This window comes from Rhincodon typus, chromosome 5, assembly GCF_021869965.1.
Source record: "Rhincodon typus isolate 14 chromosome 5, sRhiTyp1.1, whole genome shotgun sequence".
NCBI classification, from domain to species: domain Eukaryota; kingdom Metazoa; phylum Chordata; class Chondrichthyes; order Orectolobiformes; family Rhincodontidae; genus Rhincodon; species Rhincodon typus.
This window is the reverse complement of record NC_063336.1, coordinates 102,834,198-102,842,775: the sequence shown is the minus strand read 5'-3', so window position 1 is coordinate 102,842,775 and position 8,578 is coordinate 102,834,198. Positions and strand designations below refer to the sequence as shown.

Sequence of the window (8,578 nt, the reverse complement as noted above, 5' to 3'; positions counted from 1 at the left end):
TAACACGGTAACACAACCTAGCTCCCATGTAATAACACGGTAACACAGCAGAACTCTTTACCCCTACATCTGCATGTTGACATGAATCACCTGCTTGAGTAAGTGAGCATTGAATATGCACACCCTTTCCTGCGTGATTCAAACTTCCATGAGTAACATGTAATGACAAAATAATTCCTTATTGTATGTCATAAAAAATCTGAAGCGAACACAACCTTTTGTTTCTTGACATTATGCTAGTCTCGTGTAAGTAAATGTGCCTTGCTTTCCTCTATTCTATTGGTTATCCTATGCAGGACTTGAGAGGCAGTAAGTAGGGTGAGAGGTGTTTGACTGTTCCTGTTCTAACTTTACTAATGACAGCTTTCTCCTGGTACAACAAACCTCGGGAACTTCGCCCTGTGGAGCCAACTGATATGTCTACCTAAGAAAAGGCATTATAGTATGTATCCCATCTCCACCACACTCGCACATCACTCCTGTCCTTTCTGCTTTGACACCATCTTTGATCCAGAATTCTTTATTTTCCAATATCAGCCTGTGAAGCACTTTGAGATATTTATTTCCATGGTAAAGACACTACAAGTATAAGTTGGTGAGAGTCTGTCAAACTGCACATGTGCACTGCCTTCTGATGTCTTTGTTTGATCTTATTTATTATTGGATCCTGAAAACAGGACATCCAGAGGCAATTCAGCCAATCAGCATGTGGCAACACATGAGCAGCAACTTACCACTTACATAGCAGTGAACAAGATACAGTTTCTGGTTGTTAGAGTGTTGCATCCTGTGGTAGTACAAACATTGATACTACAAGGGACACTTTACCTAGCGCATCTCCCTTCTGCATGAAATTTTGACAAGGTTTTCTGTGCAGTTAGTTTCCCTGGGATTCCAGTCACAATTCTGTAGTGTGGACCATTTGCTGTGTGCACTGCAACATCTCATTCCTGCTTCTTTGACAGGAACTTCAAAGACCATGACACCTCAAGGGACAAGCAAAGCAAGCAGACCGGAACACCACCAGCTTCAGGTTCCCCACCATTCCCATACCATCTTGCCACAAAAATATGCCACTGTTCCTTCAGCGGTCGCTAGGCTAAAATCCTGGAGATTTCTCAGTAGTGCTGCAAGCATTCTTTTGTAACATGCTCAGGAATAGTTCAAGTAGTGGTTCAGCCTTTCAGAGGCAGTGAGTGATGGGCAATAAAGATTGGCCTTATCAATGATTCCCATGCCCTCTGTATGAATAAAAAAGAATTAATGGTTCAGTTATCAGTTACTTCTGTCATTACTTTTCTTCCTTTGTCTGACAGATAAGATTGAAGCAGGGAGGTTGCTTCCACTGGAGGTGAAACTAGTACTAGGGTCATAGCCTCAAAATAAGGGGGAACCCATTTAGGATTGAGTTGAGGAGGAACTTCTTCACCCAACGGCTTGTGAATCTGTGGAATTCCCTGCCCAGTGAACCAGCTGAGGATACCTCGTTGAATGTTTTTAAAGCAAAGATGGATTTTTGAACTGTAAAGTAATTAAGGGTTATGGTGAGTGGGCAGGTAAATAGAATTAATCAGCCATGATGACCTATTCCTGATCCTATTTCTTATGTTCTTACACTGAAGAGGTAGAAAAATACATTGAACATCGGCTAAAATATTTTTAAAAGTCGTATGGAAGTGCAAATCTTGCCTGAAAAGGCAGCACTTCTTCCAACTGTGGTTTGTAGTTTGGTTATTAAGTTTTTTAAAAAAGTGTGAAAATTGCTTCTTTACTTTAAATTAGCACTTTAAGCAGCTTCTGTGTACCACATGACGATAAAAGGCAGAAGCATTGCTGAGCAGGATATCCGCTTAAGCATTGGAAAGTGAAACAACCCTGCTGTATTCTTTCAACTAAATACTGCATATGTGCTTAAGGCACCCACTCAAAAAATGCAAAAGATGTTGTCAAAGCAAATACTCCCTCCCCAGTGGAAAGATAGAAAGGGTATGTTTCTAGTGGGCAGGACTGTTAAACATTCCGTTTCCTGGTCCCCATTCAACTGAACTTCTTTAATCCTTTAGCTGTGGTAATCTTACCCATCGGAAAGTTTGCTCTTGCGCATCAATAGAAGTGAAATGAGACAGATCAGACCCAGCAATGATATGCAGAATAGAACAATAGACTGTTCCAGAGGTCTGACTGGATGATTCAATTATAAAATCAGATAAAAGGAACCATTAATAAATTGTGTTAGATATTATTATCTTTTCCAGGACTTTCCTTTCCAAAGAATTGAACTAGATGTTCTGATGTGGTGGTATTGTTACTAGATTAATAACCTACAGATCCAGGTAATCAAATCATTCCATCACAGATTTTTAGAATTTGAATTTAAAAATAGCTGGAATTATAAACCTAATGACATGCATGAAACAATCTGATTTTTTAAAAAAATCTGGCTCCCTCATCATGCCCTTTGAGAGAAAGAAATCTGCTGTTGTTACCTGGCCTGGTCTACATGCGACTCCAGATCCACAGCAATGTGGTTGCCTTCACTGACCTAGGAAGCCATTCGGATGTAGACATCCACTAAGCTTAAAAATTGAATGAAACTGGACCTAGGCTTTGGAAACAACAATGTCAGACTATGTCCTGGTGACACTACAAAGTCTTCCTTACTAACATCTGGGAGTTGATGCCAAAATTGGCAGGGCTTTCAAGCTTGTCACATGCACAGAATTGTACCTGACAGAGAATCACATCATCATTATACAAGCATGGATAGTGGCTGCTTAGACCATCATTATTGTTCTAATTGTTCATTTGAAACTGTGAAATGAAGTTGAGAATTGAAATTTGAACAGTGGCTCATTTCAAAATGGAGAAGAGAACAAAAAACAAATGTTTGCTGCTGGTTACTGGCCTGGAAAGATAATGCAGGTGTTTTACTATTCTAAGGACCTCCAGAAGACTCAGCACCAAGTTATTGCTATGCTCAGGGATTGGCTGCTTGGATGTTAAATTCGTCAATCAAAGGAGGACTAGTGGTGGCCAGCCAACCACTGAGATGGTTGACAAAAAAAAAGAGAAAACAAATAGTGAATGGATTTTGGGCAGTAGGCAATTTTTGGTTTTGTTCTGTCTCTAGTTTATCTCCAGTTGTCAACTTGTTGGATGTTCTGAGAAAGGAATTACAGTCTGGAGGAAATAAGTAAAGGCCTTCAAAAGGTGTGCTGAAGCTGTTTGCATTAAGCAGTGACTTCAGAATTCAGGCAAGGTACACAGTCTGACATGCCTGTATACAAATTCTCTTCTAAGAATTTTGTAAAAGTCTGGTAGCCACTGTTGAAATGGTTATCAAACTGGCAAATTACAATTCTTTTATTTTCTTTTTCTAATTTATCCCTTAACTCTGTCTGTCTGGTGGTGTGAGAGTGGTGTGAGAGTGGTGTCTTTATGATAAAAGAAGATTGGGTTCAGATTGTCGATATTAATTAGACTGCCTTCTTATTTATTTGTACTCTACTGAAGTTACATTATTAATAATAAATTGTTTTTTTTGATTAACTTATAAACTTGCTATCCAAGATTTGCCATTGAAAAAGTCTGGTTAGTAACAACTGAGCATAAATTTGAGTGTTTAAGTGTTTAGATTCACTGTGTTGTGAATTCAGTGATAATAAGGGTGATTTAGTTTAGTTTGCTAACCCTATGCTGTAACAACATCACAATGCGATACACTTGGTAAGGAGTTGCACTGGGAATCCACAACACTGGCTTCAGAATCAACAAAGTCTCATGGCATCGGGTCAAACATGGACAAGGAATCTTCTTGCTGATTAATATATACAAATTCCTTCTGGTGATTCTGAGCACACAGCACACTAAGGGTAACAAGTGCGTAGAATATACTCTGAGTGAGGGACCTCAACATGCACCAGCAAAAGTAGCTTGGCAGCACCACTACAGGCTGAGCTGGTTGGGTCCTAAAGGACATAGCTATTAGACAGAGTCTGCAGCAGGTAGTGAAAGAACAGGCAAGAGGAAAAAAAACATACTTGACCTCATTCTCACCAATCTGGTGCTGTTGATGCATTTGTCCATGATAATATTGGTAGGAGTGACACTCCACAGTTCTTGTGGAGACAAAGACCCATCATCACATTACATTGAAGATAACCTCCATCATGTTTTGTGGTACTACCACCTTGCTAAATGGGTTAGATTTTCAACAGAGCCAGCAACATAAGACTGGGCCACCATGAGGCAATGTGGATCATTAGCAAGCAGACTTAAAGACAAATGCAACCTCATTGCCCAGCATATCACTCATTCTACCATTACCACCAAACCAGGGGGTCAACCCTGAATCAATGAAACTGTCTGCTGGTTGGAGACATACCTAACAAAAAGGAAGGTGGTTGTGGTTAGCTGAAATCCGTCATTTCAGCTCCAGGACATCTCTGCAGGAGTTCCTCAGAGTAGTGTCCTAGGCCCAGCCATCTTCAGCTGCTTCATCAATGACCTTCCCTCCACCATAAGATTAGAGTGGGGGTGTTTGCTGATGATTGCACAATGTTCAACAATATTCATGGCTCCTCAGATACTGAACCAGCCTGTGTCTGAATGCAGCAAGACCTGGACGATATCAGGCCTGCAACAAACGAGAATCTATCAATCACCAATTACCATCACTGAGTCCCCAATCTATCAACAACCTGGTGTTTCCTATTTACCAGAAACTAAACTGGATGAGCCATATAAATACAGATGATAGAACAGTAGGTAATAGGCTAGGAGTCCTGCAGTGAATGACCCATCTCCTGACTCCCCAGGCCAATCCACCATCTACAAGGAACAAGTCAGGAGTGACTGGAATGCTTCTCACTTGTCTGGATGGGTGCAGCTTGGACAACATTCAAGAAGCTCAACACTATCTGGGACAAAGCAGCCTGCTTGTTGGCATGCCCTCCATAAATGTTCATTCCCTCCGCCACTGATGATCAATGGGAGCAATGCATACCATCTAAAAGATGCACTGCAGAAATTCACCAAGGCTTCTTAGACAGCATCTTCCAAACCTATGACCTCTACCATCTAGAAGAACAGGGACGGCAGATACAATAGGAACCACCTGCAAGATTCCCCACCCCTCCCCCTCCCAACCCCAGCCCCTCACCATCTCGACTTGGAAACATATCACTGTTGTTTCACTGTCGTTGAGTTAAATTCCTGGGACTCCCTCCTGGCAGCTTTTTTTTTTGGGTGTATCTACACCAGGTCAATTGCAGCAGTTTAGGAAGGCAGCTCACCACCACCTCAAGGGCAACTAGGGATGGTAATAAATGCTGCCCTACCAGTGGCACCCACATTGCGTTGATTAATTTAGAAAATGAACTGCAATGAGCTTGCTCAGCATTCAAAATGCTCATTATCTTTTTGTTTATCATATGCCTTTTCATTTGCTCTACATTATGTGGAACAGTTAAGAAATTCACTTTATTTCTATAGGAAATCCCTCACTTCCTATGTGACAGAGAGAGAGCTCAAGGGCAGGATTTGATGTTTTGGATGGGACACCTATCTCAAGGTCAAATACAGGTCCAAACCCCACAGTGTATTCAGGAACAATCACTGACAATGATTTTGTCTGAATTGGCCAATTCATGGCCAGCAAGCAATCAGTCCCCAAGCAAGGATGATGGGAAGATTTTAAGATCTGAAAGATGAATATGAAGCTTTCAAAACTGGAAGGAACTGCAGCCTACCCAGGTGGGGAGAGCATGCCTCTACCTTGAGGCACCCTTTCACCAACTAAAGGTCTTAAATGAAAAAATGGCCAAAGGTTCTAGAATCACCACTGAAGAGGGGAATGCCCTGCTGCTGTAATAAGTGGTAGGAAGTGCTAAAAGTCTGCCTGGAGAATTACTCCTGATCACTGCCCCTGGGTTAGGTCTGTCACCAAGAGGCTAACTTTAAACACCTGCTGCTTGTGAGTGTTTGGCCATTCTGCCCCAAACCAGTCTCCGGCAACAAGACTTAGGGGCTAGATGGTGCCCTCAAACTGGCACACCACCTGATGGTACAAAGTTACTCACCTGCCCATTTCCTTCCTTGCCTTCATATTGGAGAACAAATCCTGCCTTGGATATCTGTAAATTATTATCAAATAGTCAAGCAGAGAAGCTTCTTACATTTTAATGTAGCTTCCCTATCTTGATCTTTGTTCATTTATGAATATATGAGAAAAACACTATACTCAGAAATAACAATTAAAAGATAAATCTTCTACAAATATAAACGCTTATATTAGTTACTAAACTGTTGAAATAAGTAGAAAGTATGAAATAAACATAAGAGTTGACTTAAACAAAAATTACCTAGCAGTTCCTTTTCTCTCCTTTTTACTGGAAACTGTTATGGTTATTCATCACACCTAAAGTCTTCAAGTCAAATAACATAAGAAGGCAAGGTCAAACAGATTCAAATAACTGACTAATATAAAACAAAGAACTGTGGATGCCAGAGCGCTGAAACTAAAACAGAAATAGCTGGAGAAACTCAGTCCTGATGAAGAGTCCCCAGACTTTGGTTCTGTTTTCTCCCCATAGATGTTGCCAGGCCTGCCAAGTTTCTCCAGCAATTTCTGTTTTTTTATTTTAAATAATTGTCTCTTTGATTCAAAACAAATTGACAATCAAACACAAATTTGAACAAACTTACAAGGTGAGAGTATTTGAATTGACTAGCCTATTTCCATCATTCAGGCTCCAATCTGAGATGTAACCATTGGTACTAACATACAGCATATTGGCTTGAGAGTTGAGCAGCACTGTTGACCGCACCTTACTATCTGTGCTCTAACATCAGCGATAAAGGAACAAGCCCTTGCAGTTGGCAAATTTTCACTGTATGAAGAGAATAGTTTGAAGGGAAATTTATCAAGGCATCCAATGGCCCAACCACCCAATGTGGTTTCCTGGCTTGACCCATATTGGTGTGAGATCCAAATTGGCAAGAGACAAGTTACCAGAGGATGTGTCACACTTCTTGGTATGCTCAAGAAGCCAGATTTTATATCCTGCTCCAACGTTACTGCTGTTACTTTCAAAATGAAGTGCATTGGAAGTACGAGAGCAGTGTGAGATAGAAATGTAAAGATGCAAACTCTAGCTTCCACTTTGCAGAAGGATCAATACCTCTATCCCTTGGGGCTGACAATTGGTGCGTACATGACAAATAGAGAAAGCAGCCCTGACCTGCTTGAATGTGCTGTACAAATCAGAACGGTCAAGTCAAGCTAGTACAGATTAATTACCAAGTTCAAGGTTCACTCCTGCAAAATAGATTGTACTGTAACTACTACTTGTATTGTTTTCTTCAGACTGCAAACAATACAATGTTACTGATTTCTCACTCACAAACCTTACTGTAAAAAACATTAAAGTGAGGCTGATAAAATCCTAAGCTGTTTTCTCAAATGTGCAGATGAATCCTGTGTCTTTCAATATACGTTTGTTATGAAGTTATGAAAAATGAATGGCATTGCAGTCCAGCTGAAGTGCCATTGCATCGCTTCCTGGCAATGACACCAATCTACACTGTGGCTCGCCATCTCTAGGGAGCTGCATTGAATCTAGTCCCATTGTGATGGGAGATATAAAGATAGTCTCAATGACAAGGTTAACAGGTGAAATGATTTCTGGCAGACAGTGAGCTTTCCAGTTGACCCTGTCCTCATCACATAACAGCCCCCATTTAACAGCCTCTTGTTAGATACATGTTGAAAGTAAACAACAGAGCAAATCAGATGTTCTTCCAATGTAAGAGTTGAAGACATATCTTGGAATGTATTAAACAATAAGATTATTATGTACTCCAAGATGTCTAGTCAAATAGGACATGCGTTTCTTTCTTTGGGCATAAAACGAGAAAGAAAGTAGAGTACAACAACATGTTGAGGTTCAAATCTTCATCAATAGTAAATCTTCATTTGAACAGAAATTGCAGGATGTCACTTTTGGTGTATGTCACAAGTGTTTGAAACTCACAATCGGCCATTTGACCTGTCATACGGGTGCCCCATTTAATGCCACCCCAGCTATTTTGGCATAGTTCTGAGAAAGCAAATGTGCATAGAAATTGAACTAGGTTTATTGTCACAGGTACTGAAGTTACAAAGAACAGGAGCTTGATGAAAAGTGTACAATTTCGCCAACAGACGGTGCCATCTGAGATACCAAGTACCTAGATACAAACCTTAGGGACATGAAATAGAGAAAATAAAGAAAAAATATTACACTGCATTACAGATATATACAGAATAAGTTATAAAAATAAGAAATAAAGCTCAAAAATAGGCATTACGGTCTTTCCATAAGGGTTTCCATGTGGTCTCATCAGGTTGTCCCAGATCCCAGCCAGAATCCATCCTTTTTCCGGGCCCACCGACCACCGTCCCCACTCTGCTCCGGGCCACTGGGCACCATCCCCTCTCTGCTCCAGGCCATTGACCACCGTCCTCACTTAGCTCTGGGCCGCCGTCCCCACTCCGCTCCGGGCCACTGGGCATTCTCCCCGCTCCGCTCCGGGCCAC

At 41.0% G+C, this 8,578-nt stretch overlaps 1 long non-coding RNA gene across 2 annotated transcripts in view; it reads right to left on the bottom strand.

Moving 5' to 3' along the window:
- Positions 1–8,578, bottom strand: part of LOC125483194 — a 33,790-nt gene that overhangs the window by 19,596 nt on the left and 5,616 nt on the right. Inside the window, exons 2-3 of one of the 2 annotated variants that reach the window (XR_007262150.1) lie at positions 6,363–6,425; positions 6,081–6,134 (exon numbers count right to left, since the gene is read on the bottom strand). This is a non-coding gene — a long non-coding RNA (uncharacterized LOC125483194). The remainder of the gene's footprint in view (positions 1–6,080; positions 6,135–6,362; positions 6,426–8,578) is intronic. The other variant, XR_007262151.1, reaches the window with a different exon arrangement.